Source organism: Opisthorchis viverrini, assembly GCF_000715545.1.
Source record: "Opisthorchis viverrini unplaced genomic scaffold opera_v5_3, whole genome shotgun sequence".
In the NCBI taxonomy this organism is placed as follows: Eukaryota; Metazoa; Platyhelminthes; class Trematoda; order Opisthorchiida; family Opisthorchiidae; genus Opisthorchis; species Opisthorchis viverrini.
The window spans coordinates 3,974,576-3,984,418 of NW_008751659.1; the positions used below are offsets into that span (position 1 = coordinate 3,974,576).

Consider the following 9,843-nt stretch of genomic DNA (forward strand, 5'->3'; position numbering starts at 1 on the left):
GAAGTCTCGATGCAAGTCCAAGATAAGAACGAGAATTTCACGAGACCTAAAGCAATCACCATAGAGAATGGTTGCTTTGGAGGGATTAAGTCGGTTTTGCTGTAATAAAGACAGTAAAGCACCCTATTATATATATATATATATAATGGCGTCCGGGCGAGTACCAACAACAAGACCTACAGGAGCCCCATGTGCCAATTCAATTAAAGCTCCTGGCTTATGTTGTCCGGTTTTCCGTTTGTGTTGATAGCTATCTCAAACTTAGATTTTTTAGGCACTAGACTGTACCCTACCTACAGGAGCCCCATGTGATTAGCCAATTAAAGCTCCTGGCTTATGTTGTCCGGTTTTCCGTTTGTGTTGATAGCTATCTCAAACTTAGATTTTTTAGGCACTAGTTTGGACTGTACCCATTGTTTTAATGAACTTACAATTAGGTATGTTGCATGTGCACACAACCCAAACTGGATACTTCCAGTATGGGCTGCTAAGTATATCCCTTATTAGAACAGAAAAAGCCGTTTCGGAAGCTTTTAGGCAACCTGGCAGTATCCCAGCCGTCGTGCTTCCTTCTGGTGGCATGGCAGTTAGGCACCGAAAGGGTGCTACAACTGAACGATTTTTTTGAACCAAGTGACTATTTTCAAAAATGTCTTCGATGCAACAAAACGGAATTGATGTCGCGGCCCTGAAACAAATACAGAGGAGAGTACGAAAAGTTGGTTCCTGATATAAATTCCACTGGATCGCCAACCCAATAAAATAAAAACCGGGTCACAGTATTGGTTTTTTCCTGTCCGGCCTCTACAAGAGAAAACTCGACTCAGAACCCTGCGCAATAAATCTACGTCTTGCTTCACTGAAGCTGAGACTGACAGCCCGGAGCTGTGAATAAAGAGAAGAGTTCTGTAGTGAAATTGTTACTCTGCTCCCCTCAGTCCCGAGAACTGATAACACTCGTTTGCTGGAAGGATGCAATGCACGTATTGGTCCAGATAATTGTGGCCAAGTGTCATCATGCGTCATGGTATTAATAATAGTAAATAATCGTTCAGCTGTAGCATCCTTTCGGTGCTTATTTGCCATGCCACACGAAGGACACGAGAGCCGGGATACTGCCAGGTCGCCCAAGCCTAGATAAGGAAAGTCGAGAGGCAGAGGTCGGGTTCGAATCACGGACCTTCCGGTCAGTAAATTCGCACTCTAATCACCTGGTTCATCTCACCCATTCGTCATGGCACCAAGTTATGGCAGTTAAGCACCAGAATCTATCACTGGTGTACTAATCCCGATGATGACGAGGATGATGACGGTTATTATGATGCTGGTATTGGGATTTCGAACGCCAATACCGACCGACTTGCTATCTACGCGTTTGCCATCACCAATTAGAGATTTCGCCTCGAAAAGCGCCACATGGACATTCCCGCACAAGCCACTTCCACGTCGACTACGTTGCAATACGTCGGAGATGTCCGCAAAACGTCCATCAAACAAGTGATGCGGGAGCAGTGTGGAACACACCACCGACTTGCCCAAACGAAGATTAACATCCAGCTTCGCCAAGCGACTTCGCACCAAACTGCGCAATGATGTTGTCTACTCACATGGTGACGAGACGTTTGCAAGTAAATCACCAGGCTGGGTAAACAAACTAACAGCCACCTGATCAACAACCAATAAACCCACCCGAGGTACCAATAATTTGACACATTAACAACCTAGGCGTCTTCCTGTAGAACTTTCTGTCAGTATGGCGTCTCCATGATTTGAATCGTTCATTATGTCACTGTTCTGTGCTTTGTGTGATTTTGGAGCGAATTTCGCTCGCACTGTTTTCACCTCATCGATTGTCCCGTATCCTAAGTCATTTGTTCGTTGGGATGTGGAGGCATCCAAATTAAAATAGAAATCGGATATCCTTTGTTCTGAGATAGTCCGCTGGAATTCGTTGTGGTAGTAGTGCTTAGATTTTTTCAGAAACGTGGGCAGTACCAACTGTTATATAAACAAAGACAGCAACTAGAGACTCCCAATGCTACATGGTGAACCGCCCATCTTAAATGTCGGATGTATAAGACGTGCTTGCATCTGTAGTATACTTTGCTGTACTGGGTCCCTTTTTGGAGAACAGGGATCAACGTAACCTTTTAACAGCGTCACACTTACAAATATAGCTACGAGGAAGAGTTGGTCACAGTCTAGACTAATGTATACCACAGCCACGTGTTTTTGGGTAGAGCTGTGTTTCGAACAAATCAAGCAATCCATATTGGTGACCACATGGGATGTTTCGCAACGTTTTCGGACGTATCTAACTATAACTGCATGGTCAGACTGCCGGGCAATCAAACACTGCGATAAAACGTAATTGCTTTGTTCTTAATGGCCCTGGATGATTCCTAACAATTCATGAGGCCATCGGTCGACATTTCTCGCGGAGATTCACGGAGAAGCGAAAAGCAGGCGTCCCGAACATTGCTACGTCGTCGTTGATTGTGTCCCTGAGATGGTTCTTTGTAGCAACGGGAGTGATAGCTCAGGCACGAATGCAATTGTCTTAAGGATATTTCTTGGGCTGGGTAGTATCTATCACTTTGGAGAGACCATCTGATTGGATAGTGGCTTTTAGTTCAGGTGCAACTCACGCAGCTTAAACAGCTACGGAGTGTGGTATCTTGTCGAACCGTTAACACTGATGGTGAGGTGGCTAAGTTCTTCTCCAAAATCTCCCAAGAAACCGTTCCCCACGGCAACGGCGGCAGTCAAGTCAGAACAAACTCATTCTTTGGGGATGCCTTTAGCAGAGCCGTGAGCCCCATGACAGCTTTTACATCAGACCGTTGAACTCTCTTCAGCTGTCGGATTCATAAATTGTCAACATGAAGCTGGCGAAGGAGCCATAATTAACAGATGAAAGTGCGTGAGAGACAACCAGAAGCCTGAAGAGCACAAGAGCCGAATTAAAAAATTCCAGTTAAGCAGAGCATCCTGGTAGCAGCAACGACCATTTCCACTATCATGGACGCCTTTGAGGTCTGGAGAAACTACGATACCTAGGCCCTTTTCCCTTGTTGAGTTTTTAAACACCGTCCCAACGTGACAGATGCCAAACGGAAGAACGAAGCACTTGTCACGGTAAGAGGAAAGTCTCCATTTGATACAGCATTCAGAGAGTGAACCAAGAGCCCTCTTAAACTTATCGTCTTCCTCAAAAGCAGATACATAGGACCAGATTTACATACCATTTGCATACGGTGTGCAACCAAGATCAAGCATCACGAGCAAGCTCAGATACAAGTGTCAAACCTGAAGGGACTCCACCAGGCATCACCACTGATTTGGAAAAAAACGCTGCTCACTCGGACGACTAAGACGCAATCTTCCAGGAAGTTGGTTATCCAGCCCCACACACAGAAGGTTTAGCAGAAGTCATTCTTGAAGTAATCTGTCAAAAGCTTAATTGAGATATATAACTTTTAAGCGTTCACCAGCATAAAGCATTTCAACCCGTCTACATGACAACAGATTTTGAATAAAGGACAAGAACTCCCGGAAAAGACACTAATCATTTGCGAACGTACTTGTAGGGTGGGCTTAACTGTTCGACCGAAAGACCTTACAGAGGCTCCCAGACAAACAGAAAGGTGTTTAGGTTGACGTGTCTTCAATCAGTTCAATTCAGCTTTCCAGCAAAAAAAAACGTGTAGCGAAGTGCAGTGGTTCCAACTGCTACAGCTTCGTTTACCGGGAATAAGAAGGATAATGGAATGAGAGCCCCCATTGTAGGAGACAGCTCAATCAATTCAAGGACACTCACTGGTTCGGTTTGTCTTGTATGGCATGGAGTGAGAGCTACGCAATGAATGCGGTAGCTCCAGTGCAAGACCGCCATATCTGTCAGGGTCCATAGCTATTCTGTTTGTCTCGTCCCGCCACTCCCAATTGGAGGGGGACATCTTCCACTAATACAACTGAGTTGTTTGGTAAGGGCTTGCATGCTTCGTGACCATCATAGGCTACTCGCCCCTGGGTCGAGATGACCCAGTGGTTAGGGCGTGAATTTACTTAAAGAGTGATCCGTGGTTCGAACCCAACCTCTGAATCCAGACTTCTGTCTAGGCTTGGGCAACCCGGCAGTATCCCAGCCCTCGTGCTTAGTTCGAGTGGCATGGAACGTAGACACCGAAAGGGTGTTGCTGCTGAACGATTACCTATATTTATAACCGCCCCTGGGTCGATACAAAACTAGGCGAGGAGAGCTCAATGATAAAAACAATCCTCCGATATACAAACTAGATGACCTGATCAGCACAACCTGTTGAGTGCGACCAGCTGATCTCTGGTTTGATATTCCCACCTCACACGCGCAACGCTTTGTGGACACCGACGGTTAAACACTGGGTCTCCAAAGATCTGTCACACGCAGCGGCTACATCCCTGATCCACAAAGTAGAACAGGTAGGATCGCAACACCGTACACTGTCTCTGACAGTCAAGCTGATGTTACGTCGGTGCCGAAAATGTTGGTTGGAGAATGCTACTCTGGACTTCCTAATTCAGAAAGTGAGTTCTATGGTGTCTCATTCTTGTTCCGCAAGTTTATGTTTCCAATCGGCACTACTCCTGGAGAGAGTTGAAAATATGACATCGGGGCCTGACGGAGAATTTGGACTAAGCCCAATAGTTTGGTCGGCTCACCCGATACTTCACTTTCTTATCGTAGACTTATAAGTATTGTGTAGCGAGTTGTTTTGCTGCGGTGCCATGGTTATGGGATACAGTGCTCATATCCGTAGATAATAGTGGTAAGACATAATCGCATTTAGGCATTTGAGCGAAAGATTTTTATCCAGGAACCTTATCATCACCCTGTCTAGGTCTGGGCGCTATGATAGTAGGCTTTGAATATGGAGCCCTTTTTAGCCTCAGGACTGTTCCAGTGTATACCTCTGATCCAGTGTCACTGTGCTCCTAGTCCTGACCATAATCCAACTGCTCTGTCCAAGAATAGAGGCGAATTCCTCAGCCAGTGCCTGTCTAGCTTATTTGCGACTATCTGGGAGAAAGAGACCGTCCCAATCAACCGGGGTAAATTGATATTAGTGCCAATTTTCATTAAAGCTGCTCGCAGTAAATGTTGTAACCGTAAGGATATTTAGTTTGACTTTTGTTATAACAAGGCTTCTGGTGATGCTGATTGTTCGTCGCCTTACGACAGCACGCGAATCCTTGACCCGAGAGCATCAAGCGAGATTTCAACCGGGTAGAGACCGAGGCGACCAGACCTTCACACTCCAGGCACTGGCGCAGTACCGCCATACGTACCCACAATCTAGGCATTCCGGCTGTAGTAACACCACAAACTAAGAAAATTTCTCGTTATTTCTCCGCTTTCAAACTTCACCTGTGCAATAAATACCTCATTTTCGTCGTTGTGCGGCGCTTTAGGTATCACTAATTTGTGTCGACAACACCCGCAACACATGCATGCATAAGCCGTGTAAGTCGCCGGGAATCATATTTTCGAAAACGTGACACTTTAGGCAAAGTAGGAGTGCAAATGCCTCCAATACCTAAAAACGCTGTTGCAGTGTACATCAACCAAAGGTTACATTTGTTATTAAACTCCTACGGAGCTTTTCATGAACTACTCGCCGGCCACAAAAGTGGAAAATCGAGAAGTTGTGGTAATAGTGATATTCAGGCGTTCATTGACTTCAATGGTGTATCGGATTGTCAGCCGATTTCTGCTGTTACCTCATTTGCTCAACAGGGGGTGCCCCGGAAGTTTGTGAACGTGATCCGTTCGTTATATTCACACTTCCGAGCGTGTGAGCTCTCCAATAGCTTCCCCGCAAAAAGTGGTGTTCAACAAAGACAAAATGTGATATGTAGTTAGGTATCAGATGATATAGCGCGGGCCGTCCTCCGAGTGATTTATTTAACACCGCAAAACACTGCATTTGCTAAAAATCCAGTCATATCGGAAGAAATTGTAGGGTCAACCCTGAAAACTATCTCATTAATTGATATTTTATGAAACAGAAAACCAGAGTAGCATATATTCCTGCGTAACGCACCACCTGGTTAAGAATATGAACTCACCGGGACCAGCACGTTCGTACAGAATGAAGTAGTTAATTATGCTCCGTGCATTCCTTAAAAATCATTTTCGCAATAGACTAGCGGAAAACGGTGCACATACCTCCCGCAAAGATCGAACATTTGACGAAAACCTGACAGACTATCGAGGTATCGCAGACATTCAAAAATAAGCCCACCTTGACTGAGTGGTTTGTGATTCCAACGAATAAGATGTTCAGACGCTAGCCCGGAATCAACTGGGGTAATCAGAGTCAGGAAATCCGAAGGATGCCAAGGACGTTTCATAAATTCGTCCACATTTCTGGACACAAGGCGATACGCCATACAGACAGCTCCTTGACTTCCTAACCAAGAGTGAACGCAAAATACAGTGCCACCTAATGTTGGGCTCTGTAATCGCATGCGATATCCTTCTTTGGGTCAAAGAACTCTGCAGCATATCTGGGGTAGAATCTCTTTCTTTAGCAAGCAAGAAATTGCATTCATACCAAAGTTCAATTGAAGTGTTATCAACAGGAATTTTCGCGCTTTGTTCCTTGCGTAGACTAGATCAGGAACTTGCTGGGTAGTTGCCTGTTGAGTGCGCTATTTCCATTGCAGCAATCATGTGGCAGGGCAAATAACCCGTCCGCACCAGGTCTTTTATGAGTAAAAACAGCAAGGAAGACCGGAAGAAGAACAATGAAGTCTCTAAAAGCATCACCGGTTTGTAAGTGGGCCATCTTTTCACTAGGAATTTATCCAGGTGCAGTCTAGAGGGGAGTACCAGTCTGTTGATCGAACATGAATGGCCTCATAGGAAAAACAGTAAGTATCTCCTCGGAGATCGGGAAACGGCAGATATCTACTGCCACCTTGCCTTGTAAACTTGGCTTAGTATCCCCACGGAGAAAACAGCTATTTTACGAGGCCCCAACTTTTACCAACGAACTCAGGCTGATAGGCAGTTAACGCAATAATAATTTGCCAAGGACCACTTCCTCCATCAACTTCGTTACAGATGGCATCAGATTCATTTGAATGTAGCCCGTGGACACCTAGTTTCTTTACCAGGAGGCAATCACTCGCCTGGCAAGTCTAGCCATGTTGACAGGTTTGTACAAAATCCTTGGGCAGCTATATATTGTTGTAATTCATGAGCTTGAGACGCGGTTTCGGTCACGCGTTGACTGTTGATCCATATCGGCTTTGCTTGCCTTTTGGAGTACCTCACCGTTTTTCGAAAACCGTTGAGGTTTGTACTTTTGTATTCCGTGTAACTACTTTCAATTTTATGGTACAGCACATTTGCGTAGCCATTTGTTCGGAGTTTTGCCGGTTTGGTTGCTAACCTTGGTGCTTGTTGCTCAAGAATTCGAAACAGTCGTTACAGTACTCAACGTTGACAAGCGTGGTTCTCTGGATGCCAATCACCAGGTCAATATCGGTCAATCCAAAACGAGAAGAATTTGAGAAGAAAGTCAGGCAAGTCGGACACGGTTCGTTTTCAGCGATGAGCTCTAGGGCTAGTATAGCTTCTAAGATTAGTTTGGGGAATTCGGGGTCCAAGGCTGCTTTATTGTTAGCACAGCTTAAAGAGAGACAACTTAAAGAGGAACTCGAGCTTGTGTCAGAGGCAATGAAAACTAACCATAAAACCAACTCCTGAAGGCTAAAGCCGAGGTGGAGTTGGCTGAGCCCGAAGCTTCGTTGGCTGGAAGCGAAGACGGCTTAGAGCATTGCAACCATTCCGGTTTTTCAGAGTCCTCAAAAAGTCGGATCAAAAGCTATGTTGAATATTGCAGAAAGATTGTAACGCCACTGAACTCTGAAAATCGGCATATTCTCGGAGTAGGAGAACTACAGCATGATGGATTAGGTGACTTCCTTCATCTGGAATGCATTATAGAAGGCCTGGTGTTGCCTAAAATCGGCCTTATGCAGTTTGATGGTCAACCCAGGAGCTATTAGAGGTTTATGCGTCAATTCGAGCTTTAAATCGAAAGCAGGACCCAAGACGAGGGAAGGAAGCTCGTACAATTGGTAAACGCGTGCTCCGGTGAAGCCAGAGAGGCTATCGGAGATTGCCTCATGCTTCAGCCTGCAGAAGGATATGAACGCGCCCGCCGAACGATGCACAAGTTTGAAAGGTCTATCGTCATGCCGTTTGTAGGTTACCTACAAGTGTAAGAATTGACAGAAGCTCGGGTGGGCTTTATCCGTCAGGTTCAAGCAGAACTATACAGTGATGAGTTAACTCGTTTAAAAGCGGACACTCAGTTCGAGCCGACTAGGGTCTCAGCACTGCGTATTCTGTGTCCCATCCTTCCGGACGGTATTCTCTGCGTTGGTGGACGGCTACACCATTCCGGTTATGCATTATCTCTGAAGCACCCGCCTATGTTCCCCAATAAACACCCGGTCACTGATCTACTCATTCGGCACTATCGTGAGGCAGAACGGCATTCTGGCGCCTCTCATGTACTTGGCGTTATCAGGCAAAACGTTTGGATAGTTCATGGGAGTCAGGCGGTGAAGCGCGTCCTCCATAGGGGTATTCAATGCAGAAAGCGGTCAAGGAACATATGTCAGCAGATGATGGTTCCGTTACCCCCGGTGCGATCTGAAAAGGGTAAAAAATATTTCGAGGTTGTGGGTGTTGATTACTTTGGACCATTTCTGGTAAAGCGTTGTCGCAGCATGGAAAAGTGGTACGGCTGCATCTTTTCGTGCATGGCTACCCGATCGATTCACCTCGAAGTGGCGCATTCTTGGACTGCCGATTCCTTTATTTTGGCCTTAATGAAGTTCGTTGGTCGAAGAGGGAGACCTTCGGATATTTACACCGATAACGGATCCGACTTCGTTGGTGCCGTTAAGGAACTCAGGGCGCACGTATCGCTTTGGGACCAAGCGAAAATCAACAACCGACTATTGGCTCGAGGTATTCAGTGGCATTTTACCCCCCGCTTGCTAGCCATCGAGGAGGAATGTGGGAGCGAATGATACGATCAGTACGGCAAATCATTTTTGTGCTCATCCAAGAGCAAACTCTATTTGATGATTGTCTGTCAACCTTTTTTGTTAAGGTGGAACGTATTCTAAACGATCGGCCCTTGACATCTTTGAGTGCAGATTCCCGTGACGCTTTGGCTCTGACTCCGACTCACCTCTTGCTGCACGAAGCGAACGCACGAATCCCATCGCATTGCGATTTGAGAGAGCGACTCACCCGACGTTGGAAACAAATGAATTATTTGTCGGCAGTTTTCTGGAACAGGTGGATGAAAGAATAGACTCCAACGCTCCGGTTACGCCATAAGTGGTTAGGTCGGAACGGAAACCTCAGGGAGCGTGACATCGTTATGGTAATGACCGAACATCTCTCTAGAGGAAGGTGGCCGCTGGGTATTGTCACCGATTGTCAAACAGATGCAGACGGCCTCGTCAGAACGGTTTTCCTCCGCACCAGCTCCGGTATCATCAAGCGCGATGTTAGGAGTCTATGTTTGCTGGAAGAAGAGGACTAACGAGGGGGTACGCAGGTTTAGGGATGCTTCACGATAGACGTACTAGAACAGCCGGTTTTTAGTTCAGCGTGATATCGTGGGTAGGCGCGTGTACCGTTGAAACCGGCCTTTGTGCCGGGAGTAGACTCGGACCACTCAGGTCGGTGACTAAAGTTGCATGCTTGTAGGCTAGAGCTCTCCTGCTAACTTACCTGTTCGCTTAATGACCATCGGAGGAATTTTGACC

The 9,843-nt window shown here is 46.1% G+C and overlaps 1 protein-coding gene across 1 annotated transcript in view; it reads right to left on the minus strand.

The window, feature by feature from the left end:
* The window catches only part of T265_00359 (hypothetical protein), a gene marked incomplete at both ends in the record, with an annotated part of 77,445 nt that extends 71,292 nt beyond the window's left edge, over positions 1 to 6,153 (minus strand). Inside the window, one exon of the mRNA XM_009164104.1 lies at positions 6,109 to 6,153. The remainder of the gene's footprint in view (positions 1 to 6,108) is intronic.
* Positions 6,154 to 9,843: the final 3,690 nt, after the last annotated feature.